Here is a 17,935-nt window from a genome sequence, read left to right as displayed (position 1 = left end):
TAAGTGACCCATCATCAGCACAATATGTTCTTTAAATTGTTTTCCCAGTGGTGGTGAAGGATTTATCACTGAGTCATTCATGATCCTGCTCAGATCACATGTACAGGCTGACTGGCCAGGGTTCCTCAACATCGCATTGGGGCAAGGGTAAGGGAAATGAATCAGCATTCATGTAGCTCCTCCTGTGTATTAGGCACTGTGCTAAGTGCTTTTTACATAAATTGCATTACTTGATCCTCACAATAATACCAGGAGGTAGGTGCTGTTATTATTCCCATTTTAAAGATGAGGAAACTGAGGCAGATATAGGTCATGATTTGCCCAGGGTCTTACAGCTAAAAACAATAATTTTCATAAGAGTTAACCTTTCTATAGTGTACCAGACACTTCGCTAAAGATCTTGTTTAGTTACAACAATCCCGGGGGATTAAGTACTATCATCATTCTTATTTGACAGAGGAGGAAACTGAGGCAGGCAATGGTTAAGTGACTTGCCTAGGGTCATACAGCTTGTAAGTGTCTGAGACTGGATTTGAACTTAGGGCTTCTTGACTCCAGACCCCAGTGTTCTCTCCACTATCTTCACCATTTGTAAGTTAGTGATGGGTTCTGAACTAGAAGCCAGCTATTCTGATAGCTAATTCAGGGCTCTTTTTAGCTAAAATACTGAACTTGACTTCACAGCATGACTTTGCTATTTTGTTTGGAGGGAATTCTCAGAACATTTCCTATATAGAACCATGGAATCTTAGAATTGGAAAGTGTCTTAGAACTCATTTAGTTCAACTTCTGCCCAAACAGGAAACCCTTCCGTAATATCACTGGAAAGAAATAGTCATCCAAACTCTGTAAAGTTTGCCAGGGAAGAGGATCTCTCTAAGTCCCAAAGCAACCCTGTCTACCTCTGTATCAGCCCAATAATTAAGAAATTTTTCCTTTTATGGAACTTAAATGAACCTTTCTGGAACTTCTACCCATCGTTCCTAGTTCTCATGAACTCTTCCACATGAGAAAGAAGAGACAGAGAAAGTGACAGACAGAGATAGGACAGAGACAGAAATTGAGACAAAAACAAATAGGACAGAGAAGACAGAGTCAGAGGCAGTCATTGAGAAAACAGAGAAGGGGTGAGAAAAATGGAGTTGCCTTGATTAATTGAGAATAATTTTAGTTTCCTCCCTCTTCTCTTCTAAGTAAGAAGATTTAACTTTGATGGATCATTCCCTAGGCGAGACTAAAACCAAGTAAATGGGGCAGCTAGGTGTTGCAGTGAATAGAGCACCGGCCCTGGAGTCAGGAGTTCAAATCTGACCTCAGACACTTAATAATTACCTAGCTGTGTGACTTTGGGCAAGTCACTTAACCCCATTGCTTTAAATAATTTTTTTTAAAAAAACAAGTAAACAATACAAGAGGAGTAACAAGTTTAGAGACTAGGTGCTTTAGGGTGAGTTTTAGCTCTGCCATCAACTAAATCTGTGACCTTTAAACACGATTCCACTGATTAGAGTGGAATAGATATGTATAAGCAATAAATAAATATTTATAGAATTTAGTTTTGTCTTCTAGCACTTCTGTATATCTTCTTTTTCTAGTTGAATAAATAGTAAAGTTTTCTAGAATGAAACCTATCTTAAAACCTTATTTGTTGCCTAATCTTAGTCACTCAAAAGGGATTCCATGTTTGAATATATAAAATTGATTTTTCAAATAATTTATAGGCATTCCTTAGTCCCTGGAACATACTAAGTGTTGAATGAATGCTTGCTGACCAACTGACCCTGCCAAAATTCTGCCATTCTCAATTATGAGAGTACTGTAGGGCTAATGCATAATAAGCAGATTATAGCTTACCTGACCTGTTTGACTAAATGTTGTTTGGTTGTGTCTTTGCATTCCCAATGTCTAGAGCCATGCAGAAAGCAGGCACCTAAGAAAGGGTTACTGGGTTGGATTAGGGAGCATGATACTTGAATGAATAAATTAATAAGCATTATTATTATAATATATTATAATAAATTAATAAATTGTTCCAATTAAGCAAAAAGTAATCTATATATTTGACATGGGTTAAACTCTAAAAAATGTTTTATTTTTTGACTAGATTTGTGATTTCATTTTTTATAGGGAACTTCTGGTGAAGAAAGTCACAGATCAGTCATTGACTGTTCTGAAGTTTATAGCCTGAAACAATTGTCTGGATCATTGGGATATTGTGATTATTCCAAAGTCATATAGTCAGTATTTGTCAGAGCTGAGACTTGGATCCAGGCATTTCATGACTCAGAGTTCTCCGTGGATGAATGCCAGTTTTTAAAAATCTGAAAATTAATTTTATATAGTTTTATATAGTTAGATACCTAGCATATACATATATATATGTATATGTATTATCTATACATATCTGTGTAGATATATGTGTGTGTGTGTGTGTCTATATTTAGAAGTAATTCCCGTTCATTGAATGTCTATAATTGAATGAGTTTTTTTCAGGCATATTGTAGAAGTTTCTTTTAGGAGTAAGATTTCGGTGATCACAAAGGTCCCTTTCAACCTTAAAATCCTTTGATTCTGTGACAATAGAAGAGACAATAATAAAGTTATGCTAAACCAGGTAATCTAGACTTGTAGTCTCAGAACACACTTTAGAGACTATTTATTGCCTTCCCAGTGATTTTTCAGAGAGTCTTATTACAAATATAATGCTCATTGGATAAGCCTGAAGATCAAGTCAATTCTATCTTAGCCCTGAAAATTTCTTTGAAAAAAAAAACTCAATTAATCTCTGGTATTTTACCATTCACTTTCTTTTCTCATAAGAAAAAAGAAAAAAAGAAAAAATCCATATGTAAACTACTGGATAGAGTGTTAGGCTTAAGAGTAAGGAAGATGTGAGTTCAAATCCATTTCAGATATATTCTAGTTGTGTGTCCCTGGGCAAGTCACTTAATATCTCTCAGCTTTAGTTTTCTCATCTATTATATCAGCACCTAGCTTACAGGAATGTTGTAAGGATTAAATGAATTAATATATACATAAAGCATTATGTAAATGCTAGATATTAATATGTGATACACATGTATTCTAGTTGTTCTGAGTCTGTATAAATAAGTCTGTTGCACTCCTCAACAGGAAATGGCATTGGCTGGTGGTTCTCTAGGAGACAATGAAAGCCAGAATAGCCATGAGCTACTAGAGGATCTGAGTCATTTCAAATGCATCCTTTGAAGCAAAACCTTTTCTCTCTTTGGGATTTGAATTCTTTAAGAAAGGACACTCCTTTTGCTCTACCCTCCAAACTCTACTGCCTTTCTCACTCCTGATTCATCTCAAAATTATCAATCAGGGACTTCAGTCTTTTAAAACTAAGGTAATCTCGGAAACAATAAGTAAGTCAGTACTCTACAGCTGCGCTGCCATGAGCAGTAGCTAACGTGCTTTTTTTTTTTATTACCTTTTAAAACCCTTCTAGACATCTTGCACAACTATAACAAACAACACTGGAGGGAAATTATTCAAAGTTCTGCAAGCACATATCTGTTACTTAAAAAAAGGGATGACTCCTTTCTTCCATTCTAGGTTCCCACTCTGGTTTCATGCCTACTGTTTCATGCAGTATTAATATGGGGCTGCCTCATGTGCCTTGGCAGACACCCAAATTGAAATAGTAAAGCATAATCTGGGTGATACCCAGGGGGCAAAGCCTGGGGTTCAATTCTATTCTCAATGCTACTTCACTCCTTTATTTCCTTGTCAACAGTCTGGCTCATTCTCCCCTAACCTCTCCACCTCACCTTACCCCAGGCTTTAGCATCTCAGAACTAGGTAGAGAGAACACACACACACACACAGACACACACACTCACTCACTCACTCAAACATACATAAACTCCAATCGGAAGATAATGCCATCAACCTGTGATGTCTCCTTCAAAAACCCAAAGATAGAGGAAACACTGCCCTGTGTATGATCTGAAGGGAGGAAGGGGTGATGGAAAGCAAGGTCATGCTAACAGGGTCTTCTCAAATACCTAAGTTTGGAGGGAGAAGCAAACCAAGTGACCTTGGCTCCTTTCTATCCCAGTCCAGGAAACAATACAGCAACTTGAAGCCCCTACTCAGGTAATTTATACATTACCAGACTCTGGTTAGGTGACCAATTCTTGGTGCTTGGCTCCCAGAACTCAAACTGATTTGGGCAGTGGTGGTTATTGTGATAACCAAATGAGATTCTATCTATAAAACTATTTTGCAAGCCTTAAAGTGCTATGTACACGTGAGCTCTTTTTTTATTGTGGATGATGATCCTGATTCCCATATGAGGTCATGTGATTTTCCTAAAGTCACAAAGAGACTCACCGTAGATTAATCTAGTTTCTAAACCTGGGTTATTGCTATTATATGAGACTACTTCTCATCCCAATTCTTTGATTCTAGTCTCAGTAGATGATCCTTCAAAGTTATATACCATTACTTAGAAGAGAAGAGGGAAGAGACCCTAAAATTATCTCAAAAACTCAAGGCAGAGACAGAACATTATAGATTCCCCATCTACTCTCTTTCTTCCTCATTACTCACTATCTTCTCTATATTTATTTGTAAGTAAATTACTATTTTTGATTTGGGTAAGAGGGGTATCTACTTTGACTTGTGTAATTATCTTTTAAAATTATCTAATTTTTCATTAGATAATTTCTTCCAAATCAAATATAAAAACAAATTTAAGAACCAGAACATCCTGAGATTATGGACAATCTGGAATCTGGGCAATCACCCTGGACATTGGGAGGTGGTTCTGATGACAGATGGGCAGAGAATCTAGGAGACAGCTAGTGGGATTGGTTTTGTCAGGTGGATGCTAAAAAAGACCAGAAATCCATTTATTTATTTTTTGCACTTATTAAACAATCATACCATATGCACAGCACTGTATTAGGTGCTGAGCATGATCAAATTTAATTAAGACACTGCCTTTAAAATCTAATCATCTAATCCTCTCATTTTTTGTCCAGGGAATTGAGGTGATTTTCCCAAGGTTTAGATTCTTTGATTCTAAAGTTACTGTCCCTTCCCTGCACCATTTACCTATTTTCATTCGTAATCCTCTCATGAAATTTATAATCTGGAGGTGGTGGGGAGTGATGGGAAAAACTGACACAAACACAAATACAAAATACCTATTAGAACCATGACCAAAACACCATTAATTAACAACCCTTCAACAGTAATCAAGGCAACAACTGGAAGTGTCCCTCTTTTCTTTCATCTTACTCAGGTATGATTCTTTTTCACTTCCAAAATTCCATTTGATGTTATCATTAACCTAACTTAATTGGTTACTAAGGTTTTTGGTAGCAGAGCTAGGGTAGTAGGAAAAACACACAGTGATTTATCAGGAGGTTCTTCTTTTGAGTAAGCCAAATCTAACTTGAATTGATGTTGTATCCCATTCCCTCCCATTAGAATTAAATCTCTAGTACTTGAAGTAATGACTTAAAACTTAGCACCCAATGTATTTGTAATCCTGCTTCAACTTTTTAGCCAATCTTCAATTCCTATCATTTTCTGAGAATATCAGGAATTTCAAAACATTTGACTTTATTCAGGAGAATAAAGGGTAGTCTTCTTATGAATCAATAGAGAAATATATTACATCCAAACCTGGCTTCCCTAGCATTTGGATTCTTCATTCAGACCCAGGAACAAAGACAAAAATTCTGTTTAAAACATCTCTTCTCTTTGTTGTGGGAGATAAAAACTTTCCTCTATCTGTTCTATACAGAATGTCTGGGTCCCATGACATCTGAATGCTATGGTCTCATTATCCTAGTTTAGGCATACCCCAGAGAATAGGAATAGGCAAAGAAGATGATACAATCATAGATTTAGAACTGAAAAAGAACCTGAAAACCATCCAATATGAATAATTCATTTTACAGATGAGAAAATGGAGATATATGGATTTGTTCAATATAGGGTTTAACTTTTGGTTCGGACCATTTGGTCCAGTGTTGCCATTGCTCAGCACTGGTTTATGTTGACTTGAAAAGTCTAGAATCTCATAGTACACCCCACTGCATGGACTATCCTTTGGAACAACACAAGCTCAGAGAAACACACATGTACACACATAATCCATATAGGTAACCAGAATCCCAAGACCAGTATACATCCTTCCTTCCTTCCTTCCTTCCTTCCTTCCTTCCTTCCTTCCTTCCTTCCTTCCTTCCTTCCTCCCTTCCCTCCCTCCCTCCTTTCTTCCCTCTCTTTCTCCTTCACTCCCTCCTTCCTTCCTTCTTTCCTTCCTTTCCTCTCATCAGATGAATCACTGACATTGTTTTTTACAATACATGTGATTCAACACCACTATTTGAAAAGCAGATTACTGGAACACAAATCCTATTTTCTCATTGAATTCTCTAGTAAAATAAGGGTTGGGATTCATAAAATCATAGGATCATGAGGGAGGGAGGAGAAGAATTTCACACCTAGATTCTAATGGGGGAAAAACATTTCACCTAAAAAAGAATCGAATACTTTTTCTTTTTTTTTTTAAATAAAGAAAAGGTAAAGAAGATGTGGATTCTGAGATACCACTGGGTATTGCAGGACATGAGTATGCTTTTGTAGAGGTTTTCAGCTTTTTCCTCACTTTTAAAGTTTCCCTCCTTATAAGCCTCTACCCAATGTTTTTTGTTTGTTTGTTTTTTCCCAAATTGTAAGAATTTCTTTGATTACTTGGGATAATTTGCTTTAAAGTCCCCTGGACTTAGCTTTTATCAGCATGTAAGGACTCTCTTCCCTACTTCTCTGCTTCCCTTACTTCTCCATTCCCTCCTATCAACACATTAAGGGGACATGGCATAGCATATATAATTTCAAATTTTAAAACAGATAAATTAGTGAGAATTAATTTATATTTTATTTTCTTTAATATTTCTAAAAATAATGAACTTTCCTCATGTATTTAAAATATAATTCTCCTTGCCTAAATCAATTCACATGCATATCAATTCACAAAGTCGACCTAGGTCAAATCATTTAAAGTCCCATGGGTCTCAGTTTCTTCATTTGTCAAATGAAGGGTTGGATTGGATGATCTCAAAGCACTCATGCTCAATATTTCACAACTTCTTTCTGTCTATTGAATGTGTATATAAATGGAGCTAGAGAGCAAGACTGAAGTATGTAGTGCTGTCTAATATGCAAAAACTCTTAAATCCAAGAAGTAGGGTTTTAGTGAAAACAGATCGAGGCTCTGTTTCTCAATTCTGCATGATCAGAATCCTGTAATATGAAATCTCCCAAAATAATTTAACATTTTGATTAATTCAGACACATTCCACTTTACCTCTTGCAGATAGGAGTGAAGAGAAAGAGTGGTTAACCTTCTAGAACGATTGCCAGGCTTGATCCCAGCACTGGCTGGTGTCAGCTTAGACCTGGTATTTCAGTAGCATAGCTTAGGCTTCCTCCTCTGCCACCAGTTTGCTGTTCCTCACTGGGGCAGTGACAGCTGTGCCGTGTGGGTGAGGGAATGTTGCTAGGAAAACCGGTGGGGCTTGTATTTTCTGACGTGTGTGTTTAAATTAGTATCTTTAAATTCAATTATCTGCAATATTTCAGCTTTAAAACTTCTTGACTGGGGAAGAGAATGGGGAGAGGAGAAGGAATTGAGGAAAAAGTAAAACATTTTTGAAATTTTTTTAATTAAATGAGAGAAAGACTTCAGTGCTATGTCATAGAATTTCATCCTGTCCTCTCCGCACTTCCTCCCATTAAGGAGCCATGAAGTGGCAATGGACAATCCATTTGGAAATAGTTATTGCTTTAACATGTAAAATTTTGAGTAAAACATCATTCTTTGGTGTCCTAAAGATTCTTAGATTAACAATGAATAACCATCATCATAATAGCTGACATTCATATAGTGCTACTGGTGACCAGGGTCATGAGGTTTGAACATTTGAAAAGAGAGCTCAACAGCTGGGCAAGACTGCCAGACAACCTGTCGTTATTGGGAGCTCTGGGGAATTCATTCCTGATTTGATTGTTTTTATCTATCATGTTTGTTAAATTGAATGGAAATTCCGATGAGGAAGCCAGGTGGTCCAATGGCTAGAAAGTTGAACCTGAAGTCAGAAAGAAGTGAGTTTAAATTTTACCTTAGACACTTACTAGCTATGTGACCCTAGGAAACTCCCTTATCCACTCTTTACCTCAGTTTTTTTTATCTGTGACAACAGTACCTACTTCATAGATAAGACTTATAAGGTCTTGCAAATTTTTAAGCACTATATGATTCTACCTGTTAATATTAACAATGAGGAAGTGTGTTCATTTTTATCATAATCTAATTGTTTTTGGTCTCAGAATATGAAAAGACATGTATGAGAAATATTCTGCTCTGATGTAGATAATACTCACATTGATGACCTTGTAGATACATTTAAATCAGTGAGCAGCTAGAAGGTACAGTGGATAGAACATTGGGCTTTGGATTCAAAAAAACTCATCTTCCTGGGTTCAAATCCAGCCTCAGACATATACTATCTGAGTGACCCTAACCTTCTTTGACTCAGTTTCCTGATATAACTCTTCTTGCCTAAATCAATTCATATGCATATTATTTCAAAAGGTTGCTCTGTGACCTTGGTCAAATCATTTAAAGTCCCATGGGTCTCAGTTTCATTACCTGTCAAATGAAGGTTAAAAACTGAATGATCTCCAAGCACTCATACTCAGTGGATTATAGAAAGAAATATAAACTGTTCTCCATCAAGAAAACCCCAAATGGGGTCACAAAGAGTCAGACTCAACTAAACAACGGATATCACTGCCTCAGTTAAGAAAACATTTATCCTATCACTGGATAATTCCTAGATCAAACATAAACTTTTTTTTGTAAATCCTTGAATAATAGGGCCTGAACTATTGTGAGTTAATAACATATTCATTTGAGTTCTAAAAGTTCTTGTTACTAAATTCCACTTTGATCTGAGTCATGTGACATGGATTTGGAATTGATGGAATGACTGCCCACAAAAGTAGTGATGAATGGATCAAATCTCAACTTGGAAAGGAGGTCTTCATTGAAGTGGCTTAGGACTCTGGTCCTGAGCTGGTCAACATTCTTATCAGCCACTTGGATAATGTCATTGCTAATTTGTAGATGACTTGTAAAGAATAACTCGGATAATGAACTATGGAATCAAGATTCACAAAAAACATGGCAGGCAAGAATGATGGTTTGACTCTAATAAAATTAAATTCAACAAGGAAAAAGAAGAGTTAATGATAATAATGGTTCATACTTATGAAGCACTTCAAAGTTGGAAGATCTTTTTATATACATGATCTCATTATAAGCCTGTGAGCTAAGTGCTGTTACTCCATTTATGAATGCAGAAACAAGGTCTAAAGGGGTTAAATAATAGGTTACACAGTTATAAGTGTCTAAGGTAAACACTATTCTGTTTCTAGATTATTCATTTGGATTAAAAAAATTCGGTATAGGGTGGGGAAATTTGTAACCAAACAACAGAACAGTTGATGTCAAAAACAACAAGAACAAGGATTTTAGTGCACTACAAAATTAGTATGTCTTCAGTTTGACACAACTAATGCAATTTGAGTCTTTATTCATAGAACTCTAATGCCTAGAATGAGAAGCTAAGTGGTTCAGTGGATAGAACATTGGGCATAGAATTAGAAGACTCGTCTTCCTAGACTCAAATCTGACCTCAGAAACTTTCTACTTGTGTGACCCTGGGCAAATCACATTGCCACGTTTGCCTTAGTTTCCCTCCTCTGTAAAATGAACTAGAGAAAAACCATTCAGTATCTTTGCCAAAAAACTCCAAATGGGTTCACAAAGAATAAGAGTCAAAAACAAAACAAAGCAACTCCTCCCCCAAGTTAACACAACAAAATTTTTAAGGGAGGGGGGTACTGTCTCACTTTCTCCTCTGGAGCCATTTGGATTCAGTAGCCAGTTATGGATCAGGATGACTGGAGATGACCCTAGATGCAAGGTAATCAAGGTGAAATGATTTGCCTAGAGTCACACGGCTAGTAAATGTCAAGTATCTGAGGCTGATTTTGAATGCAGGATCTCCTGATTTCTTGGCTAGTGCTCTATCTACTGCACCGCCTAGCTGTCAGTCATGATTCTAAGAACTGAAAAATATCCAGAATGAAGGTAGTGATTGGTCTTGTAATGAACCATTGTGAAACGATGTCTAGAGAATTTATTCAGTTTTGGGAACCACATGTTGGGAACAAACATCACTGACAAATTGGGGCAATTCCAGATAAATAATAAGGGGTCTGGAAGCAGAGCTATTTCATGGTTACTGGAAGGAACCAAGGATGTTTATCATGAAAAAGAAATGGGAAAGGATTGTTCATTCCAAGAATTTGAAGGAAAGACATATGGAAGATGAATTATATTAATGGTGCTAGGTCCTAAGGCTACAGAGCAAGTAAAAATGGGTGGATGTTAGGAGCACTAGATTTCCATTTGATATTATGGGGGGAAAAGCTTCCTGATTATCACCATTCAGAAGTGGACTGGGCTGCTTCTGGAGGCAGTGGCTCTTCATTAAGCATAGATTTGTTGACCACTGGTCAGGGGTGTTGTAAAAGGGATTCCTGTTTGAGACCTGATTAGCCTTAAAAGTCTTTAGAATAAGATTTGCAAAGCTTTTTACATATATTATTTCATTTGAGCCTGATAACAACAGTGTGAGTAGCAGCTATTATTATCTCCATTTTACAGATCAGTATTCAGCTATTATGATTCTTTTAGTATGGGACCAGAGACAGATTATGGCAGTTGTCCAAAGCCCATTGCCTTCTCCCATCTTTTGATAGTCCATTCATCAGATAATTGATCTCCAATTATTGACTTTTTTAAAAACCATAACATCCCACGAAACAGACAAAAACACAAAGTGGTCTCAAGTCCTTTGTGGTCCCATTCTGCTTCTAACACCCATGGTGGGAGGGTGATAATGAATAGGACAGAGAATGCTAAGAATTGAAAAGTTTTTAAATAATCTACAAACAAACATTATTTGATAAGAAAGAATTTGGGTTTCAATGACCTAATTACCAGAGTAATAGCTGACAGACTGGACTTGAGATTCTTGACCTCAAAACATGAGTGATTTCATAGAAAATGATGGTGGAAAATAGTACTTGTCATTTGGCAAGTCAAAAAATGTCCATATATATGCTTAAACATTCATGCCAGAATAGAGATGACCCTCTGACTTTTCAACAGCAAAGGTGAGTGGTTTTCCCCTTCTCCTTTCCCAAAGTGTGTTCCAAATGATGGAAAGCAAGGGTGATGCAGCACGTGTCCTGGTACAGCAAGCTCATTCCCTTGAGCATTTCTCTGGCTGGCTGTGTGGAAAATGTCAAAGTGCTCCCTTGGTTAGATTCCAGATGAAAGAATCTCCCATCTTACAGCTGTATAAGGTCTATGTGGAGTTTGATTTGAAGGGAATGGAAAGGTCATATAGGATTGGGACAAGTAATTGGAAGGAACCAAAACGGTGTCCAGTAACATTATACGAAAGATGAAATTGTTGCTATGAGTAATCGAAATGCAGAGATGAGAGAACAGATCTCAGCATTTTCCATGATTAACTTTCTCATAGTAATAGTGTGTGAGGGTGCATAGCAACAGGAAGATGATCTGGAGTGAGGAATAGTTCTGTGGTTTATAGCCATGATTGCTGTTTTAAAATTTTCCCTCATTCTATTTCTAACATTCTCCTATCACTGAACCATTAGAAGCAGAAAGTGTTCAGTAGAAATTAGTCTTTATTCACCTTCAGGGTTCTTTAGGAGTTGTGGATGAATAGAATTTTTCTAAATTATATGGAGGGTACAGGGCCCTGTGATAAAGGGTCCCTTCCTTCATGGAATTTGAATGTATGGGAAGATTAAAAGAAATGCTAGTTGTGCACAAAAGAGTTGGCCAATGAGTATCAAATGAGGTCTGCAGGCCAGGAGTTTCACTATGAATTAGAGCATTTGAGAAAGACTCCATGTAAGAGTTGAGACTTGAGCTGGGTCTTGAAGGGTGCCACCAGTGGAATCATGGGGTCAGGAAAGTTTAAGAACTCCTGATCTAATCCAAATCCCTTATTTTGTAGAGGAGGAGGAAAATGAATTCCAGAGAATTAAATGATTTTCTCAAGGTCAACCAGTTGATAAGTAACAAAGGCATAATTGGACCTTGGTCCTCTAACAGCAAATTAAGTATCTTTTATATATCAATGCTCTGCTTTAGTCTGGAAAATAATTTGTTTGTCTTTGGTATGATTTTTACTTATTTTTTTGGTAACACATTTAACCTCCTAATTATGTTGGTGTCTGGTTAATATTAAAACTCATTGGCATGCCCTTGAGTTTTTACCAGTAATTCATAGGGTAAGGCAACTTGAACTGACCTCTGTTGGAGTGACATTGAAAAATAAGCCAAGGGATTAAATTTTATTGTAAATAACCTACTAAGTGTTCAATTTACATGTAGGTCATGGAGGGGAGACCTCATTTAACTCACTGGGAGTATAGCTGCCTATTTAGGTCTCTAAAAATTCTGTTGCTGTTTGCTGTAGAGTGGAAGATTCAGTACACTGAGAGGCCCTGTTTAACTTAGAGTCTTGAGGGTCTTGTCCATAGCAGTGAAGCTTGTGGTCATGGTTGGTGTTGACAATCATAGAGTAACAGTCAGCATGATTTCTAAGCTGGGTTACTTACGCCTGAAGTGTAATTAGTCCCAGGGACTTCTGGTCCATGGAAGGGCAAAGAAAAGACTCTAAAAAGAAAGTTATCAAAGCTCATGGGGAAGACAAACATTTCAAGGAGAAAGAAATTAAAATGGCAAATACAAAACAGTAATTACACATTTAAGTAGTGACTTTGATGTTGACAAAGTATTTTATGTATATCATCTCATTTAATCTTCTCAACAAACCTATGAGACAGATAGGGAGGACAGGGGTTTTTCTCTGCCTTTCCCCATCCTTACAGATGAAAAAATGGAGGCTCTGAGAAATTAAGGGAAGTGCCCAAGATCATTCCCTATCTGATGTCTACCAGTAAATCTGATGTGTTCTTTTCACAACCGCTTGGAAATCAGGTTTCTGGATTGTCTGCAGATATCAGCCACTCAACCTCTCTTGGTTCCTTATTTATAATTTTGAGTGGCTTGTCTTTAAATAATTTGGCATGGGAGGAAGAATACTAGACTAGATTGCAGAGGCTCTGAGTTCTATTCCCCACCTTTATCACTAACTAATTCTATTACTTCTCATCATGCAGCAGTTTTCCAGTGTTTAAAATACAAGGGGTCTTAAAAAGGAACTAATCCAACCCTTGTATTCCTTTGGAATAAAACTTAAATATCCATCAGACTCCAAAACTTATTGGGTCAACTAACACCTTAACGTGTTTTCTCAGGGAGCAGGATAATGTCAGAGGAGTCTGTCAAGTTTTCTGAAAAAGATCATAGAGGGGAAGGAACAGAAAGGGAAACAACTGAATGTTGTTAAACCCAAAATTTTGCTATTGACTGATTTTGGTGCCAGGATGATGAACTTCAAGCAGAAGTCAAACCTAGCAGCTACATTGGGGGTGAAGATATGGGTGTAACTACAGCAGGAGGTATTATGCTTTTCCTCCTTTGAAGAAGGAAGTTTCTAGAATTGATTTACCAACATATTTAGGCAGGGAAACTGCTGCATATATAAAACTATTCTAAATTTTTTTTTACTTATTATCCATAAACACAGACACATCATTTAGACCCTGACTACATTTCCAACCATGTACCTTTCTTTTAGACTCCTCTGCCCTCTTTACCTTGTGTGGTTTCATGAAAGAACATAGTACCTAGAGTCAGGAAACCTGTTTAAATCCTGGTTCCCACCCTTGTTAACTGTGTGATCTTGAGCAACCACAATTTCTCTGAGATTCACTCTCCCAATCTGAAAACAGAGATAATAATTATTGAACTACACAGTCCACAAGGTTACAGAGAAGAAAACACATTGAAAATTCTGAAACTCCCACAGAAGATGAGTTACTGTGGTTGTCAGTATCCTTGAACATTCATCTCAGGTTTTACATGCTCTGGAAGCCTTTCCTAATGGGTCTAACCCACAGTGATCACTGGACCCCTATAATCCTAATGATCTGGGTTACTCATCTTTTCTTATGTGTTAACCTCAACTATAAATTCCTTGAAGATAGGCATGTCCTGTTTTATGCTTCTTTATCTCTTCCTCAACATGTTAAATGGTTGATCATGGCAAACTTTTTGGGAGACAATGGATGGGGAGTTGCCCAAGATAGGCACAATGGGGTTTTTTTTTGTGGTATCTGAGAATATTTGCATGACTAGGACCATAGATCCATTGAGGTATTGGCTGGATCTCCCTCAGTATTTTTGGAAGACCCTTGATTGGTAAATACTTGTTGAGTCACTGATTGTTTCTGGTAACCAAGCATCCTGCTAGAGACCTCTATTTTGGCAGTCAAGTTAATTGAATCCCAGACTGGTGAAGTAACCTAAGCAGTAGTTATATAGTTACTTTTAAATACCCTAGTTATCATAAATCTTCCCTGATTTACTCATGATGGGTTAAGGGGTGGGGCTGGTTCCTATTGGTATGAGCCAGTTGGACTCTGTCTAAAGACAAAAACCTGTTTTTGCTCTTCCCTATCCATCTATGTCAACTGTAGTTCCCCCCCATCCTGAATCTTACTGAAACCCAGTTCCCTCAGTTCATCAATCTATTCTTACCGTCTAGACTCTTTTTTTTTTGGTAATATGTATTTCAAAAGCTGCCCATGAGAGATCTCTGCTTAGGCCAGAGCTGGAGAAGACCAAAATCCCCCTATGTGTGTGCTTATCAGAATCTCAACTCTTTCCCCTTGTCTCTCTTTTTTTCTCTCTCACAGTCAGTTAATAAAATTTAAACAAAAACTTGGATCTTGCTTCTTTTTTGTGAACCAAAAACACAGTGTCCATTCCCTGATTATTCAGGGACAGAGCTGAATGATTCTGAAGGAATGAAAGAAATGTCTTCTTCATCTATCAGTTTGAACATTTCCAGTATCCATTCTAATACTTCACTGCTCTTCATTTTTCTAGAAAAGTAGCCCTTTCATGATTGTTTCTCAGTGACTCAGTGGTCCCTGCTGTCTTACCATCAAATCATAGGATCATTAGATTTAGAGTTGAAGGAGACTTTAGAAATCTTCTATTATACTCCCCTCATTTTACAGATGGGGGAAATTGAGGCTTAGTAGCATTAAGTGACTTTCCTAAGGTCACATATCTAGAAAAATGCAGAACTATAATTCAGCCTACATCTCTCTGAGAGGAATTTCATGAGTTCCCAAGAGAGGAATTTCATGAGTTCAACAAATTTTATATAATTTAATATTCTTGAATAAAAATTACAGAGCATAAATTCTTAGTCTGAAAAAACAATCTTCCTTTTTGCTCTTTTCTGTATATTGAAATGTTTATGGTTATTGATAATTCCTAAGTATTGTGTATGTATATATGTATGTATGTATATTTGAAAATTCATAAGTTCATTCCTCAAAATAATATACTTAGGTAGGGTATATCTTTATATGCACATATTCTCGGAGACTAAGCCTTCCTTTCCCTTCCTTCTCTCCTTTTCCCTTTCCTGCCTCTTATAGAACACACACACACACACACACACACACACACACACACACACACACACGCTGAAGATCAGTGTATAAGCTGCCATAACTATTAACCTGTATCCTGAGTTGACATTTGCCATCCATAAAAGACAAAGGACATCTTCAAACACTCCTCCATTGGAGGAGGTGGTAGGAATGGATGAGGGGTGAGTCAGGTAAAGAGTGGAGAGAGCAGAGAGGGTTGTCTTCTGAGCCTAATAATCTCTTACACGTCAAGTGAAGAAGCTTCCAAGTGTATCTTCACCTTCAGATTTTATTTCTCTTTTGAATGAGGACAGATAACCCACCTGAAGGCTTAGTAGTTGACAATACCTACCCATTGACTGAAATTTGAGAAAGGTAGGGATTTGTGTAATTGGCTTTCTATTGGAGAGGTAAATGAAACATTCAGATGGGCAATGATGATTCAAAATCATCATCAAAGCAGCAAATATTTAGGTAGCACTTAAATACTGACACATTTTTAATAGGTATTATTTCATTTTGTTCCCATAACAACCCAGGGAGGAGGTACTAGTATTTTCTCAATTTTACAGGTTATAAAGATCACCCAGGATTCTAAGGCTGAATTTGAGCTCAGGTCTTCTTGTCTTTAGTTCCATCCTTCTGTCCATTGAAGTGTATTAAAGATGTTCCAGGGCTCAACTTTTTCATGTACCTCCCTTGGTAATAAGCTTCAGGCATAACTCTGGAAGGATTATTCATGTTCCTTTGGCAGAGGGCGAGCTGGAAAATCTTGGGGAATAGAAGCTCCTTGCAGACATATAGACAGGGGAAATGTGTGCATCCCCCAAAGAGGGAGCCAGAGTAAAATGTAGCTACCTGCTTTCATAGGGAGGCTCTAGGCTGGGGTGCTAGGCGGGTAAATTGATTTTTCAGCTTGCAGCATTTCTAAAGATAGGAGCGGATAGCTCCCTATTGGCATGGGGTCTAATAGACCATCTGTGAATCACAGACCTTCCATGAAACGTTTATTCTCCAGCCTGCAGGAGTGCCGGCCATGTTGGCCTGGGTGCCGGGAGGGGAAGCTGTGCAGGGAGAGAGACCTAATGCAATAAATGTGAGTCATCTTGGCTGCCTAACAACCGGGCTCCCCAATCACAGGCAGCATCAGAAAGGAGGGAGTGGGGTTCTGGCTGCCTTCTGCTTTAATGACTGCAGATTCCTTTAATTTATTCGGTTCACAAGACAGCAAGGAGCAGCCAAGCCTGAGGGAAATGCCTTCTCAGGGTGATCTGTACTCTCTGAGTCCCCAGATCTCTCCCACTTAAGGCAATGGTTGCTTGGATTATTAGCAATGGGCATCTCTCCATGTTGACACCCATTTCTGAGCTGGCCTCTTGGGATTTCCAGAACATTACCTGGATTTTTTCTTCTTTTAGAACTTAGCTCAAAATAGTCCCTATCTGAGGACTTTACAAAGAGCAGCTCTTCAATAAATACTTACTGATTCCTTAATGAGTGAATTGATTGCTACTCTTGTCTACCTTTTTTCTTTAGAAACTGGTATCTGGTCAATAGAGTTCTTTCGAAAGCCCTGCTGTCCCTTGGACACCAGAGTTACCCTCCTAAGTGATGGTAGGTTGTCAGCTAAGAACAATTGACCAAATTCAGAAGGATGAAATTTAATAGAGATGAATGACAAGACCCACATTTGGAGATTTTTATTTTTAGAGGCAGCCCCATGGCCAAGTTAGATTAGAAGACTGTGCCTTGAGTCAAGACAACTTGAATTCAAATCTTATCTCAGACACGGTCTAACTGGATAGCTCTGTCTCATCTGTAAAACCTCTCAAGGTGGTTGTGAGGATCAAATCAGATAATATTTGTAAATTGTGTAGCATGGGGCCTGTCACTTTAGGAGGCTCTTAATAAATGCTTGTTCCTTTTTTCCTTGAATCAATGGGGTAGCTAGGTAACACAATGGATAGATAACTGGCCCTGGAGTCAAGAGGACCCAATTTCAAATCTGGTCTCAAACAACTAATACTTACTTAGTTGTGTGACCTTGGGCAAGTCACTTAACTTCATTGCATTTCAAAAAAAAGACAAAAAAAGAAAAAAATCAGTAGGAGGATGGAGAGATAGACCACAATGTCTGAGAAAAAGATAAAAAGATCTGGGAGTTTTAGTGGTCTAGGTGTTTTATATATAAATATACATAAACATA

General features: G+C 37.6%; 1 long non-coding RNA gene across 1 annotated transcript in view; it reads left to right on the top strand.

Annotated features, from left to right (window-relative positions):
• The window catches only part of LOC141520944 (uncharacterized), an 88,105-nt gene that overhangs the window by 12,965 nt on the left and 57,205 nt on the right, over nucleotides 1-17,935 (top strand). Inside the window, exon 1 of the long non-coding RNA XR_012477803.1 lies at nucleotides 1-17,935. This exon is cut by the window's left edge and continues 12,965 nt beyond it; it is cut by the window's right edge and continues 5,568 nt beyond it. This is a non-coding gene — a long non-coding RNA (uncharacterized LOC141520944).

The sequence above is a fragment of the Macrotis lagotis genome, chromosome 4 (genome assembly GCF_037893015.1).
Source record: "Macrotis lagotis isolate mMagLag1 chromosome 4, bilby.v1.9.chrom.fasta, whole genome shotgun sequence".
Lineage (NCBI taxonomy): Eukaryota > Metazoa > Chordata > Mammalia > Peramelemorphia > Peramelidae > Macrotis > Macrotis lagotis.
The sequence above is the reverse complement of the archived record's forward strand: the minus strand, read 5'-3'. Positions and strand labels throughout refer to the sequence as shown.